Genomic DNA, 17,049 nt, shown 5'->3' with positions numbered 1-17,049 from the left:
AATTGCTAGCTCAAATAGATACGTGCGCAAAGAAACACTCTGATCGAGAATTTCTTGGCACTACCTAAACTCTAGCAACTTCACTTGCAAACAAATCCAATTTTTTGCCACTGCTATGCGTTCGTCGATTCTCGACGAAAAAGCACATAACTAATTTGTTGGTATTGCATACTACAGCAATAAACAACATTTTGACGGTGCCCGGTCTCACAATTAGGAGGGATGGCGTTTTTTTTTTTTTGTTTGGGATGACGACTTCTATTTTGTTTTTCAAAATAGTCAGGCTTAATCCCATAGTCGTTGTTTTAATATTTTATTAAAACAACTTTAATTTATTAGTGGGAAAAATAAGGGGTAATAGTACGTTTATATATAAGCGGATTTAACAAACCCACTGGGTTTCAAATGTCAATTCCTTTACGTATACGTCAAGTAAATCCTAATTAAGAAGGTTAACCCTGCAAAAGGCTATACTATAAACATGGCCTAAGGCAGGGAATACTATAGTTTCAGATCTCGCCACAGATCTTCATCAGTTCCCTTATTTCTTGTTTTTCAACAAGAAACTTTTTTTTTAGGTAGTGCCAAGAAATTCTCGATCAGAGTGTTTCTTTGCGCACGTATCTATTTGAGCTAGCAATTGACACTTGGGTATAAAAAGTTTCTTGTTGAAAAACAAGAAATAAGGGAACTGATGAAGATCTGTGACGAGATTTGAAACTATAGTATTCCCTGCCTTACCCTTGGTAAACATCGCCAATTTTTCCCACTAATAAATTAAAGTTGTTTTAATAAAATATTAAAACAACGACTATGGGATTAAGCCTGACTATTTTTAAAAACAAAATAGAAGTCGTCATCCCAAACAAAAAAACGCCAACCCTCCTAATTTTGTATATGATTAAATTCTTAATAATACTGCACAAATATAAACAAAAATACATCATAAGACCTCTGCCCCCTATTAACTATTTGACAATATGTCTGTCCGTGTACTCGATAATTTTTAATAATTAGTACAAATGTTTCAAATTTTGATAGTTTCGAAACATTTGTAGTTTGATATGAAGGACATAGGTTACTAATTTTTACAGTAAACACAAAAGTTCCACTTATATTAGTTGGTAGTGCGAAGCTCAATATTTACCACATAGACACGCGGTTTCCTGTAGGGTTAATGTAGCGGTAGCGTCCATTTTTACGTTATAGACTCATTCAATCAATTTTGCTGCAAATTAAGTATAGTACACATTGAGAAGCAAAACTGACAGTCATCGAGGTCTATTTCGTGAATATCAAAGCCTAAGTGAAAAATTTCTTTTGTAATATCTAAATAATACCGTTGTTTAAGTTAAATAGTTTATTTGTATTATTAGTTTCATTTACAACGGCCAATCTGTTGTGGTCTACATTATCGTTAAAATCTGCAAGCTCCTTATTGTTACACCCTTGTAACATTTACATCGCAGATTTTAACGATAATTCTTTCGTTGAGTTGTTTGACATTTCCCCACCTCTCATCATCTACACTTTTTTCATCGGATCGTTGAACGCTATCGAAGCTTTATTGTAAGCATCTGCAAGATCGTTGCAAATTACAGGTAATATCGTTACCAAAAACCCTCTTTTATTTATTCAATAAATAAAGCTCATTTGACTTCTAGTCAAATATCATCAATACGAAAATACTGCCTTTTATTTTTCTCCTTTTTTTTCTTTTATTTACATTGACATAAACATTTGGTCACTTCGAGCCGCGATTGAGTCGGTGTTGTTGTTGGTACCATTTCTAATTGGTTTGCTTGTTTCCCTTCACAGCAAACAACACAACAAAAGTCCATCCTACAGTCCATCCATCCATATCTCCATCCATCAATCCATTTTTCACCCATAATCTCATCAACAAACCAGGTACGTAAAGTGTTTTAAGTGAGAATATCGAAAAATAAAAGTGGAAAATAACAACAATTCTTTGTGTCGTGATCGCTGTTTGGCCGCCTTACAACGCGTCGCGCATCCCCCCTCCCGTATCAATCGATTTTTCGTGTGCCTTTACCACTATAACATAGTTACAAGTGAAAAAGAAAAAAAGTTCCAAACAAACAAAAAGGGATAAGTGACATTTATTTTTTTTTTTTGTTATTTTTTATCGCAAAAATATTTAATTTTTTCCTATTAATTGTGGTGGAATAGTGCTCAAAATTAAATATAAATAATTGTTAATAAGTGCTTTAAAATTATTTCAAAAAGAACCACAAATTTTGATACATTAATTGTGGCAGAATTGCATTTTTTTATTCCCCACATAATTTGCATAAAAATCACTTTACGTTTGTTTGGTTATTAGCAAGTGAACAGCATACATTCGTTTATACGTACATACGCTAATAAACATACATACGTACACTCATATCGTTGAGTCAGTCGGTCGGTCAGTCGCTTGGTCGTTTGCCTGTTTGCTTGCTAGTTGATACACACACTGTATACCCCCATACCTGCTGTGCGGTGTTTTTTTCCTCTCTTTTTTCTTTTTCGTTAAGTAGTGGTATCCCAGCAAACATTTTTTGGGAAAACATATTTAGTACACGCAAATAAAATAATTTAATATATGGAAATATTTTTTGGTAAATATTTTTGATCGTGATACGGGAGTGTTTTTCGAATATTTTTGGAAATTAAAAAATCGTGAACACCCTACACTCGGTCAATTCGACTTTTTCATAAATAAAGTGATTTTTTGACCGTTTTGTAAAAAAATCAATTATTTTTATTAAAATTTTCGAGTATTTTAATTTTGATTTAATTTGCTTTTGTGGTTTTTGGTCCACATTCACCCTACAATCGGTAGTAGTGAGCCTAATTGAGGTATTTTCGCAAATTAAATCATAAAATCTCGGTATTTTCGGTTGAAAATAATAATTTTTTGTAAATATTTTGAATTTTTGTACGGTTTCGGTACGTGAAATTACGGTTTTTTCAATTTTGAGAAGAAAATATTTGAATTTTTTGAAATATTTATATATATTTTTGATTTTTTACATTTATTTTTGATACTTTATATACGATTTTCGACCTTTTAGATATATATTTTTGATTTCTATTCGATTTCTTTTGATTTTTATTCGATTTTTTGAGTTTTTCTTGAAATTTTCTGAATTTTTTGGTGTTTTTTAACTTTTTTTGCCGAAACTTTGTGCATTTTTTGATATTTTCTGCATTCCTTTGGTGGAATTTCTGAAAGCTCGTGTGTTTAGATACTAATTGAGTATTTCTAAACTACTTTCTTGTGAAAATTGTTTCCTGTTTTTGGGATTTTAATTGATTTTCGGGTATTTTCGTGACTCTATAGTGAGTTTTGAAGTTGATTTTTGGAAATTCAGTACGAATTTCAAAATATTTTTGGCAGTTTAGCGATTATGTGCTTCTTTCGCTTTTGAACTTTCTTTTGAGTGATTTTTTCGGACTTTAGTTGAATTTTTTTTTGATAATTCAAAATGTCAGTCACTCCACTGTATCTTTTTATCAGAGCATCGGACGCTATAGTAACATTCGAGTCTCATTACAGTGCTCTCAAGCCTGAAGAGATAGACGAATATGGGTTAGAAGTCCGTAAAGAAGAAATTCAGAAGTTATGGGTAAAGACACAGGAGATGTTTGAAAAGTGTCTTAATTTTGTGATGTCTTCCGGTGATACGAAAAAGGAGGATATTGAATCGGTTGACAGTAAGTATGATGTAGCTTATCAGACTTACTTGAGATGTTTGTCCGCTATGCGAAGTCAGTTAGGTAAACTTAAAAGGTCGCATAGACATTCGTTGAACTCGACAATGAACGATTCGGTTGCCTCTTTAGCGCAGCAATCGGTTGCTAGTCCACTTGAAGCGAGAGGTAATCTTAGTACTTCTACTCAGGCTTCACGTGAAGTGGGAACCCAAGTTGATCCTCCTAATACTTTCTCTTTTAGGAGTCTTGTTTTAGATGATCTTCCCACAGATAGCGGTCATAATCTCGCGCTTCCACCTTGTGATGTGGAAGTCTTTGAGGGCGGCTTTCATTCTTGGCCCACGTTCCGCGACTTATTCACAGCCATTTATATTAAGTCTTCTCGGCTTAGTGATGTCGAACGGTTGTGCTATTTGGTTCGCAAGACTAGTGGATAGTTTCCAAATTTCCATTAACTAATAGTAGTTTCGTTCTTGCATGGAAATCTTTAAAGGATACTTATGACAATCCTCGTGTTATAGTACACAATCAATTAAAAATCCTTTTCTCTCTGCCGGTTCTTGATAGTGAAACTTGCTCGAATTTAAAATCGTTACAGCGTGGCATAAATGGATGCTTGTCGGCAATGTCCATTTATGATATTTCGACTGATTTGGGATCCGATCATAGTTTTTATGTGCCTACAAAGGCTTCCTAAGTTCACACAAACCTTGTGGGAGCAAAGTGTGAAAAATAAATCTTCCTTGTCTTCGTGGAAAGATTTAGATGCGTTTTTGTCGGAGCGGATCCAAACGCTCATGTGTCTCATGTGTCATGTGCGCGGAAATGACGGAAAGCGCACAATTAAAAAAGTGCAATCGCATTATGTTAATGCAGAGTCCTCGGCATCCTCTCAACCTTCTCGCATTTCTAGCGATTCTAAACAATCAAGAAAATCTGGTTGTGTGCTTTGTCCAAATAAAGGTCATCGCTTGTTTGAATGTTCGCGATTCCAAAATCAGTCCTCTACGGAACGGTATAAAATAGTTAAACGGTTCCAATTGTGTGTGAATTGTCTACGTAGAGGACATGGAGTAAAAAAGTGTGATAGTAGTCGTCGTTGTTCCAAATGCAATCAACCTCATCACACCTTATTACATCGCCTAGATACCCAATCAAATACATCGGCTCCGGGTAATACAGTCGCTACAAATAATAGGGCGGTCAATCCCTCTGCCTCATCTGAGCAACCTTTACCATCCACATCGGCTGGGTGTGTTCCTCGTCAGTCCTTTCATGTAGCACAAAACAAATCGGTTTTGTTAGGAACAGCCATGGTTAATATTGTTCATCATGGTGTTTCCTATTCGGCTAGGGCGCTTATAGATCCTGCATCTGAGTCGTCATTCTTGTCTGAGCGACTTCAGAATCGTTTAAAACTTCCGGTGCATTCCACTACTGCTTCTATTTCGGGTGTGAATTGTACTGTAACGGCCACTTCTCGAAAAATTTTTTCGTTGAAAATTGGAAGTCCTCTCGATAGCCGTCTTATTTTGGTGACGACGGCGTTGGTTTTGCCTTTGATTTCGGGAAATATTCCCTCGTTTACTGTCAGCTCGGATTTAAGAGCACAACTACCTGATTTGCGGCTTGCTGATGTCAACTTATTTGACCCTCGGCCCGTAGATCTTTTACTAGGTGCTGATCTCTATCCGAAGATCTTATTAGATGGTTGTCGACCCATTCTTTCTGGTACTTTGCTGGCCCAAAATTCGGTGTTTGGTTGGTTAGTTACCGGTCCTGTCCCTACGACCGAGGTTCGAACATTCGCGACTAAAATTGACGTGATAGAAGAAGACAGCATTAATAAAACTCTTTTGCGTTTTTGGGAGCTAGAGGAACCTCCAAAGCGAAATATAATGTCTCCTTCTGACCGTTTTTGCGAAGATAACTATATAAAAACTACGCGTAGAATGTCGAACGGTAGATATATAGTAACACTGCCAATTAAACCTGACATAGATCCTACGGAATTTTTGGGTAGGTCGCGAGAAACCGTTTTAAAGCAATACCTTAGAAATGAATCGTCTTTATTGAGAAAATCGGACGTTAAGGTTGTATATGACGCGGTCCTACAAGAATATTTAGATCTTGACCACATGAGGTTAGTATCCCCCAGTTCCTCTACTGATGCTTTATCTTCTTATTTGCCTCACCATCCCGTCATAAACCCTGATAAACAGACCACTAAACTTCGGGTAGTCTTTAACGCTTCCTTCAAAACATCTAGCGGGAATAGTCTGAACGACTTGCTTTATGTCGGACCCACTTTGCAGCTTGATTTAGTCTTGCTGATTCTGCGGTGGCGTGTTTTTAAATATGTTTTCAATTCGGACATTACCCAGATGTATAGGCAGATTCGAGTCGATCCAAAACATGCTTCGCTTCAGAGAATTCTCTTCCGTGATTCCCCCACGAAACCGGTCCAAGACTATGAATTACATACGGTGACTTTCGGTGTAAATTGTGCACCATATTTAGCAATTCGAACGCTATTAAAACTGGCAAAAGACACCGAGACCGATTTCCCACTCGCAGCGCACATTTTGCGCAAATGTATGTACGTTGACGACGTGTTGGCGGGAACACATGACCTGGAGACAGCTTTAACTGCTAGGGATCAATTAGTTTCCGCGCTTTCTTCAGCGAAATTCGAACTTCGGAAGTGGACAGCGAACAATAGATCGATTCTCGAAGGAATTTCTCCTGATCATTTGCTAGATGAGAAAATATTGTCCTTTGTAGAATCTAGTGGATCTAAGCCGTTAGGAATAAGGTGGAATGCACGGTTGGACACATTTTACTTTGAGGTTGCTCCAATCGCGAAAAAGGCTTCGTATACTAAACGGGAAGTTCTTTCAGCCATAGCAAAATTGTTTGATCCTGTGGGCTGGTTAGGACCAGTTATTGTCGTTGCTAAAATGGTTATGCAAAAGGTGTGGTTGGACAATATTGGTTGGGATGACTCCCTTTCGTCAGCCACAGATGCCGATTGGCGCAAATTTGTAGATTCCTACACGGATGTTAATTCGGTTAGGATTCCCAGATGGGTTCAGTATACTCCTGATTGTTCGGCTGAACTCCATGTTTTTTCCGATGCCTCGGAAAAAGCATACGCGGGGGTAATTTATATTAGAATTGAGTCCCCTAGTGGAGATATTTTCGTCCATTTACTATCGTGTAAAACTAGGGTGGCCCCCATAAAATCAATTTCTCTGCCACGTTTAGAACTCTGTGGTGCTGTTTTGGCTTCTGAGCTTCTAAAAACGATAGTTCGGGAAATTGATATTGAGTTTCGTCAGGTTTATTGTTGGACGGACTCAACTATAGTCCTCTCCTGGTTACGAAAAACTCCTTCGACTTGGACTACGTTTGTAGCTGACCGCGTTTGTCGTATCCAAGAAAACGTTGGTAATCACAATTGGTACCACGTTAAATCTGAGGATAATCCCGCTGATTTGGAAAGTCGCGGTCTTGCTCCTTCTGATCTAGCCAATTCCTCTCTTTGGTGGCATGGGCCACAGTGGCTTAGGGATCAAAAATCTAAATGGTCAATTCGTGATCTGTCGGCACTTGAAACCGATACTGAAAAGCGTTCGGTAAAAAGTCATGCCTCTTTCATTACGGGCTCTGAGGACTTTCTTGCTAGGTTCTCTTGTTTGGGTAGAGCTCTTCGTGTTGTCTCGTATATATTTAGATTCTTCCATCGTACTCATCCAAGACATAGAAGTAATTTTGTTTACACCGACACCACTATTGCTTCGTCGGAAATCAATTTCGCCCGTACTAGATTGATAATTTTCGCACAAAAAATGTACTATGCGGACGAATATAAGGATTTATTAGAAAGAAATCCGCTTAATAGTAAGAGTCCTTTGGTTCCTCTTAACCCCTACTTGGATGATTATGGCATAATTCGTATGAATGGAAGATTAGTTAACTCACCTACTCTTGCGTATACGGAAAGGCATCCGATAATACTGCCCTATCATTGTCGCTTTGTAAAGCTTTTAGTGGAATTTGTCCACAAGATTTCCGTTCATGGAGGAAAAATTAATGTTGAGGATTCTTAGAATTGAATATTGGGTTCCTCGATTGAAAAGTCTGATTCGTTCGGTGATTAATCGGTGCAGAGTTTGCATATTAGAAAAGAAGCGTTCTAGAAGTCAAGTTATGGCTGCGCTTTCACCAGAACGAACCGAGATTAATAGGCCTTTTACTACAACTGGTGTAGATTTCGCTGGGCCTTTCGATGTAAAATCCTTTACGGGTCGTGCCTGTAAAATTACCAAAGGGTACGTTTGCGTTTTCGTGTGCTTCTCGACGAAAGCGATTCATTTGGAAGCAGTGTCAGATTTATCGACTGCAAACTTTCTAGCAGCATTTCATCGATTTGTTTCTCGTTGTTTACGCCAAATAGTACACACATAAAATTACCAGCATTTTGTTCTGACTCATCACTGGTATCGCACAAGTTTAAATGTAATCCAGATACACATTCTATGTTTTGACATTTATGCTTTAATCCTAGGCATCACTAAAACTGCCACATTGCAAGCTACATTTCCTTTTTTAATTTCTATTATATTTTGACCACGAAGGTATTTGGTTGTTTCTGAAACCCTAAGTCCTGGAACTATTGTATTTGAATAAAGGAGTACACAATCAATAAATTATCAAAAGTTCAACCGACTTCCTATTGTTTCATTTACTGGCGTTCGTTTAATAATAAGTTGGTGAGCAACAGTAACAACGAAAGATACTGGTCATCCAAATATTGTCCATCAGCGCACTGGAGTTTTTTCGAGTGCATATCCAACGCTAATCCAGCCTTCCACACGTAAACATTTGGTCCACGTCGAACCGGATCGACAAGGCGCTCTCTCGAGTTCTCTGCTGCGTTCCTGTTTACTGCCAGTAGGTATGTTGCTTTTCTTCTTTGGTTCATGGCTCAGTACAGTTCACAATGTCGTGCGAGTAATGAAATGAATGCTATACTTCGGTCGAAATATTTAAAATTATATATGTGTATATATGTATATTACAACGAAGATAAACCAAAGGAATAATCCACAACACTATAATAGTTATAATCCAAATTAGCTGTGGGAAATATTGAATATTTATCAAAATTTCGTCGGACAGAATTAACAATTAGCAGCGTCTGCTACAAAAATATTGGAGGTTGAAGTTGCATGTTACTACAAAAACAGAGTCATGTCACTAGACAGGTTCATACGTCTAGCAGATAGCTTGGTGGAGTTCGAAGCTGCTCTTAACGCCAACGAGCTCTGCCTCACCACCCGTTGTCTCGTTGAGACTCATAACGAGGAGGTAAAGTCTACATGGTCGCGATTAAAGCTGGCTTATGAGCAATGTTTGGCAGACTTAGCCAATGAAGAAGACGATGACGACGAAGAGGCTTCCGAAGGAAAGGAAGCCAACGAGGTGGCCACCGTGAAGGAAAAATACAAAAACTCGTATTCTACCTACTGTCGTTGCGTCTCAAAACTAAATGAAGCTTTCGAAGTTCTCCCTTCTGCATCATCTAGTCCAACTCAGGTTCAAGGCGCCCACAAATCGCTCACTTTACCTCCAATTGACCTATCCACATTCCATGGGGACTACAAATCATGGCCTACTTTCCGTGATCTGTTCACGGCCATGTGTGTCCGAAACTCCAATCTAAGCCCGGTGGAAAAGCTTTTCTACTTAAAGCAAAAAACTAAAGGTGAGGCATACGATATTGTGAAAAAAAGCCCTTTAACCAACTCGGGATTTACCTCCGCATGGACCAATCTGTGCTCTCGGTTTGAGAACAAACGTGTGCTAATCAATGGTCAACTAAAGGACTTATTCTCTATCCCTTCCATCCAAACTGAAACAGCACATTCAATACAGACCCTTCAGAGAGATATGAATTCTTGTATATCTGCTCTGAAACTGTACGAAATCGATATAGATAGCTGGAATCCGATTTTCGTATATGTTTGCTCAAATCGCCTTCCAGAATCTACTTTAACCTTATGGGAGCAAACGCTTTCGGATAAGACTAGCATTCCCAAGTGGAATGAACTAGACGATTTTCTTACTCATCGGTTTCGGACACTAGAGTCTGTCTTGGAAATGAGAGGTTCTGCTGATTCCAAATCCAACCCTAAGGTACCCAAACAATCAACTTCAAAAACTTCAAATATCAGGGTTAACACATTCCAGGCCAAGGTCACGAAGACTAAGTGTAGGCTATGCCCAAACGAGTTCCATATTATTCGAAAATGTCCTCGTTTCCTCCAATTCACTTATGCCCAGCGTTTAGCAGAAATAAAAAACAGCAATCCTTGTTTGAATTGCTTTTCTAGTGCTCATGCTCTGAAGAATTGTAAGAGCAAAAACACCTGCTTCAAATGTCAAAAACGCCATAATACCTTGCTACATAAGGATTCAGACCAATCACACCCATCCCATAACACTTCCCCTTCAGCTTCCCAACTAAGAACACCCAATTCTAGCATACAGTCAACATCATTCACCTTCCAGCCATCCCCAACTTCTTCCATACAGTCCACTAATTCTTCGAATGGTGTAGTTCAGAACTGTTTTGCAATCAACTCCAAAGGTGTTTTACTTGGTACCGCTGTCGTGAAGATAATCCATTTGGGTGTCGATTACATAGCGAGGGCCTTGATCGATTCTGGATCAGAGGGCTCCTTCATATCTCAAAATCTGGTGAATTCGCTCAAACTTCCCTGTAAACCTGCATCGGCGGTTATATCAGGACTCAATAATACGGTCTCAGCATCAGTCCAGAAACAATGTCAATTTCTGTTGGGGTCATACGCAAATACAGCCTTTGAAGTTGACGTTTCAGCTCTAATCGTTCCATACCTTTCCAATAATCTACCATCCAGAACCATAGAATCAGATATTGTCTCAGCGTTACCTCCATTAAATTTGGCCGATCCCCAATTCTATAAGAGCTCCAAAATAGACATCTTGCTTGGCGCAGATCTCCTCCCAACTATTATGTTATCCGGTTGCCAACGTTCCTTTTGCGGATCTTTAATGGCTCAGGAGACAGTCTTCGGTTGGATCCTTACTGGTCCTGTTCCGACGAATAATCTGCAATCGTATTCTACTTGTGTGTCTTTCTTTTGCGAAACTCCCTTAGAAAAGTCAATTTCGCGATTTTGGGAGGTGGAAAATATTCCACAACAACGCATAATGTCCAAATCTGATCGATATTGTGAGGAATTGTACCAAAAAACTACTTCCAGGGATGAGACCGGAAGGTATCTAGTCTCACTTCCGTTTAAGGAAGGATATCCTGACTCGTTATGTTTAGGTCAGTCTAGAAAAGGTTCCATGGCGCAATTCCTTCGAAACGAAGGTCGCCTTTTAAAAAATCCTGAACTGAAAAGAGATTACGACAACAATATACAGGAATATGCCACACTACGTCATATGACTCCAGTGACTCCTCCTTGTCCTTCAGAATTTCCTCATCATTACTATCTGCCACGAAGACTAAGTGTAGGCTATGCCCAAACGAGTTCCATATTATTCGAAAATGTCCTCGTTTCCTCCAATTCACTTATGCCCAGCGTTTAGCAGAAATAAAAAACAGCAATCCTTGTTTGAATTGCTTTTCTAGTGCTCATGCTCTGAAGAATTGTAAGAGCAAAAACACCTGCTTCAAATGTCAAAAACGCCATAATACCTTGCTACATAAGGATTCAGACCAATCACACCCATCCCATAACACTTCCCCTTCAGCTTCCCAACTAAGAACACCCAATTCTAGCATACAGTCAACATCATTCACCTTCCAGCCATCCCCAACTTCTTCCATACAGTCCACTAATTCTTCGAATGGTGTAGTTCAGAACTGTTTTGCAATCAACTCCAAAGGTGTTTTACTTGGTACCGCTGTCGTGAAGATAATCCATTTGGGTGTCGATTACATAGCGAGGGCCTTGATCGATTCTGGATCAGAGGGCTCCTTCATATCTCAAAATCTGGTGAATTCGCTCAAACTTCCCTGTAAACCTGCATCGGCGGTTATATCAGGACTCAATAATACGGTCTCAGCATCAGTCCAGAAACAATGTCAATTTCTGTTGGGGTCATACGCAAATACAGCCTTTGAAGTTGACGTTTCAGCTCTAATCGTTCCATACCTTTCCAATAATCTACCATCCAGAACCATAGAATCAGATATTGTCTCAGCGTTACCTCCATTAAATTTGGCCGATCCCCAATTCTATAAGAGCTCCAAAATAGACATCTTGCTTGGCGCAGATCTCCTCCCAACTATTATGTTATCCGGTTGCCAACGTTCCTTTTGCGGATCTTTAATGGCTCAGGAGACAGTCTTCGGTTGGATCCTTACTGGTCCTGTTCCGACGAATAATCTGCAATCGTATTCTACTTGTGTGTCTTTCTTTTGCGAAACTCCCTTAGAAAAGTCAATTTCGCGATTTTGGGAGGTGGAAAATATTCCACAACAACGCATAATGTCCAAATCTGATCGATATTGTGAGGAATTGTACCAAAAAACTACTTCCAGGGATGAGACCGGAAGGTATCTAGTCTCACTTCCGTTTAAGGAAGGATATCCTGACTCGTTATGTTTAGGTCAGTCTAGAAAAGGTTCCATGGCGCAATTCCTTCGAAACGAAGGTCGCCTTTTAAAAAATCCTGAACTGAAAAGAGATTACGACAACAATATACAGGAATATGCCACACTACGTCATATGACTCCAGTGACTCCTCCTTGTCCTTCAGAATTTCCTCATCATTACTATCTGCCACATCATGCTGTTGTGAAACCAGACAGTTCTACAACAAAAGTTCGTGTGGTATTTAACGCGTCTTCACCTACTTCCAATGGTACCAGCCTGAATGACATTCTATACACTGGCCCAGCCCTTCAAACGGACTTGACGGTTCTCATTCTTAAATGGCGTTTTTTCCGCTATGTTTATAGCGGGGACATTGAAAAAATGTATCGCCAGATCCTGGTTTCTCCCTTTCACACAAAATTCCAGAGAATAATATTCCGAACAAATCCATCTGAACCTATTCAGGACTACGAGTTAAGGACGGTTACATTCGGTGTAAACTGCGCACCATATCTTGCAATCCGTACAATGATCCAACTTGCCAACGACGTCCAAAATGTATATCCATTAGCAAGTCAGATTCTGAAAAATTGTATGTATGTCGACGATGCTCTAGCAGGGGCACACGACATCCAGTCAGCCATCACATCTCTAGAGCAAGTGATTCTAGCATTGAAATCCGCAGGATTCAAAATGAGGAAATGGACTTCCAATTCCGGACAAATTCTTTTAAATCTGCCACAAGATGATCTTCTAAATGAAGGCTTTTTAGACTTCAACGACCATTGCGCTGCTAAAATGCTAGGCGTCCGCTGGAACGCTTACACTGATGAATTCTACTTCTCCGTTACCTCCTTTCCGTCCAACTTATCATACACAAAAAGAGAGGTTCTGTCGCAGATAGCTAAATTATTCGATCCCGCAGGATGGATATCACCCGTTATAGTCCTTGCGAAGATCATTATGCAAAAAATCTGGCTAGAACGAACCGAATGGGACGAAGAAATTTCACAAGACTCCCTTAATTTGTGGAAATCGTTTCAATCTTCTTTTACAGCCATCAACGATATCAGAGTTCCAAGATGGATTGACTTTTCTCCGGACTGTAAGATAGAATTTCATGGATTTTCAGACGCTTCTGAAAAAGCGTATGCCGCAGCGATTTACATTCGAATCCAGCGTGGAGATAGCATTTACTCACATCTAATATCCTCTAAAACCAAAGTAGCTCCAATTAAAACCTTATCTATTCCAAGGTTAGAGCTATGTGCTGCCGTTCTGCTTGCGGAACTGATTGACAACTTGCTTCCACAATTCGATGTTTCCCAATATTCATTACACTGCTGGACGGACTCCACTATTGTTCTGTCATGGCTGTCCAAACCTCCGTGTCACTGGAATACATTTGTGGCAAACAGAGTGTCAAAAATCGTCCAAATTATCGATCCTCCGAATTGGCACCATGTTGAATCTGAATTCAATCCTGCAGATCTCGCAAGTCGAGGAGTATATCCACAGGATTTACATACGAATGGCCTTTGGTGGAATGGTCCACCATGGCTCTCTGATTTAAACCACAAATGGAATTTATTTCCAAATATTCCTGAAATCACACTAGAGAAAAAGTCCATTAAATCGCATTTTGTATATTTTGAAAACTTTGAAGATTTTTTGGACAGGTATTCATCCTTTCCACGAGCTCTAAGGATCATGGCATATATTTACCGCTTCATTCATAGTATTCATCCAAAATACAGATCTACTTATTGCAGAAGTAGCAAAACCATAACAGCTTACGAAATTGGGTTTGTTCGTAAAAAACTAACAATTATCTACCAGAAACGATTTTATCCAAGCGAGTACTTGTCTCTGAGTACTAAGAAACCCATTCCAAATTCCAGTAAACTGCTAAATTTGAATCCATTTTTAGACTCAGAAGGTTTAATGCGTGTTGTGGGAGACTTGAATCCAGTGCAGAGTTGTCATTCGAGGAAAAACATCCTATTATCCTTCCGTACTATTCTCCATATGCAAGACTTTTGGTACAATTTGTACACCAGATAAGTCTCCATGGCGGCAATCAACTTGTCCTCCGTTTGATCCGTTCACAACATTGGATTCCACGGGTCCAAAACCTCATAAAGACTATTATTAGGAATTGCAAAATCTGTGTCATCTATAAAAGAAGATGTCAGAAGCAGTTAATGGCTGCCCTACCACCAGAGAGATGTGGAATCTCTCGTCCATTCACACACACCGGCCTGGACTTCGCCGGACCGTTCGATATTAAAAGTTATACTGGACGGTACTGTCGCATTACGAAAGGATACGTTTGTGTATTTGTCTGTTTCTCCACCAAGGCAATACACCTCGAGGCAACGTCCGACCTATCAACATCCACTTTTTTAGCAGCGTTCAGTCGCTTTGTTTCTCGTCATGGTTGCCCCCTCCATTTGCATTCTGACAACGGAACTACATTTGTCGGTGCGTCTAAAATAATGTCCAAGAACTTTCTCGAAACAACACATCAAGCACTGGTATCCAACTACTACCATCAGAATCTCACTTGGCATTTCATACCCCCCGGAGCTCCTCATATGGGTGGTCTTTGGGAAGCCGGTGTAAAATGTTTCAAGCAACATTTCAAGAAAATAGCTGGAACCACAAAATATACTTTTGAGGAATTTCAGACACTACTGGCGAAAATAGAAGCGTGCCTCAACTCCAGACCTATTTCTCCATCATCGCAAAATCCTTCCGATCTCACTGCATTGACTCCCGGACATTTTTTAATTGGCTCGCCTCTGCTAACTCCATTGGAACCAGAGATAAAACAATCACCGATCTCAATTCAAAATCGCTGGCAAAGGATCCGCGCATTGTACCAACATTTTTGTAATCGGTGGAAAAGTGAGTACCTTAAAGAGCTACACAAAAGGACTAAGTGGAAAAAGCCCGAAAATGATGTTAAAGAGGATATGCTTGTCGTCATAAGAGACGAAAATATTCCTCCAAACTGCTGGCGACTTGGACGGATAATTCACGTCTATGAAGGCCGTGACCACAGAGTACGAGTGGCTGATATTCTTACGCAGAGAGGGAAGATCACACGCCCCGTCACAAAGTTGGTTATCCTACCAAATAACAGCTCTTAACAATGTCTTATAAAATATCCATTCTTTAATCCTAACTTCAAAATTCCGTTCGTTTATCTGTTTCATTCCTTTATTAACTCCATATCTTTCCTTTCAGCACTTATTCTAACACCATGACAGGTCAGTCTTCTCTCCGTCCAAAATTCGTTTGTAGGTTATGCCGAAAGAAGCACCCCCTGAAGTTATGCTGGAAGTTCCGAGCTATGAACTCCGTGGAAAGAATGGAAGCTGTCAAGAAATTCGGCTACTGTACGAACTGTTTAGCACATACTCACTCGCAAGGGACGTGTTTTACAACATCGGGATGTGGTTACTGCCACAAAGGGCACCACTCGTTGTTGCATCAGCATCCACGATTAGAGAAGAAGAAACCACCACCGACAGCTAAGGCAACTTCCTCAAGCGATCTACGTACATCTACAGCTTCAAAATCAGAACACAATTCCAGGAAAAAATTAGCACCATCGCCAAGTATCACCTCCTTAACGACACTTCTTCGAAAAAACGCTACCCCCCTTCTTCCTACTGCCTTAGTGAGGATTTATGAAAAGGACAATTATAAAATTGCAAGGTGCTTACTAGATTCAGCTGCTCCGATGAGTTGCATCTCCAGACGATTTGTGGACAGTCTAGGTTTATCTACCCTCGAACTGGAAGACGAAGTCATGTGTCCGGTTACGATGAGGCCCTGTTTTCAGTCTACTGCCAAAATAGAAGCTACGCTGCGGGTGAGAAACAGAATAGGAATCACTACTCCAAGGGAATCGTTGCCCGAATCGACTAAGATCAACTTTCAACATCTTGTCTTGGCGGATACTCGTTTCTACGAAGCTGCAACTATTGACATTGTAATCGGAGTTGATGTATATTCAAAAATAGTTTCGGATGGTTTATTTATTCGACACGGCCTTCCAACTGCACAAAGCACTGTCTTTGGAATAATTCTCTACGGTATTTTCTCAACATAAATTCAAACAAAATGTATATATTTGTATATGTAGTCTTACCAGCTCATCATATGAGGCTTAACCTCAACATTCACTGAATACAGACTATTAATTTGTCATCTGAATTGTTAATCTTTTGCATTGAAAACAACTCGAATAGAATGTACTTTAAGAATATATATTATTCACTCGTACCCCTTGAAACCTATTTAGACATGAACTAAATCCAATTGAATTCCAATTATTATACTATTACGTGAAAGTAGTATCAAATACAACATAGTCTTAAGCAACTCGATCTGTCCGCTTGCAACGTGAGCCCCTTACTTCCTCAAATACAGTAAAAACTGCATAGGGGGCGGAATGTTTACGCCAAATAGTACACACATAAAATTACCAGCATTTTGTTCTGACTCATCACTGGTATCGCACAAGTTTAAATGTAATCCAGATACACATTCTATGTTTTGACATTTATGCTTTAATCCTAGGCATCACTAAAACGGCCACATTGCAAGCTACATTTCCTTTTTTAATTTCTATTATATTTTGACCACGAAGGTA

General features: G+C 39.4%; 1 long non-coding RNA gene across 1 annotated transcript; it reads left to right on the top strand.

The window, feature by feature from the left end:
- The first annotated feature begins 1,528 nt into the window (after positions 1–1,528).
- On the top strand, positions 1,529–16,518 carry LOC141400497 (uncharacterized). The gene is made up of 2 exons (XR_012412129.1): positions 1,529–1,601; positions 15,636–16,518. It is a non-coding gene; the product is annotated as an uncharacterized lncRNA (long non-coding RNA).
- Positions 16,519–17,049: the final 531 nt, after the last annotated feature.

This window comes from Musca autumnalis, unplaced genomic scaffold (genome assembly GCF_047663935.1).
Source record: "Musca autumnalis isolate F117 unplaced genomic scaffold, ASM4766393v1 scaffold_30, whole genome shotgun sequence".
Classification (NCBI taxonomy): Eukaryota; Metazoa; Arthropoda; class Insecta; order Diptera; family Muscidae; genus Musca; species Musca autumnalis.
This window is presented reverse-complemented; position numbering and strand designations above follow the sequence as displayed.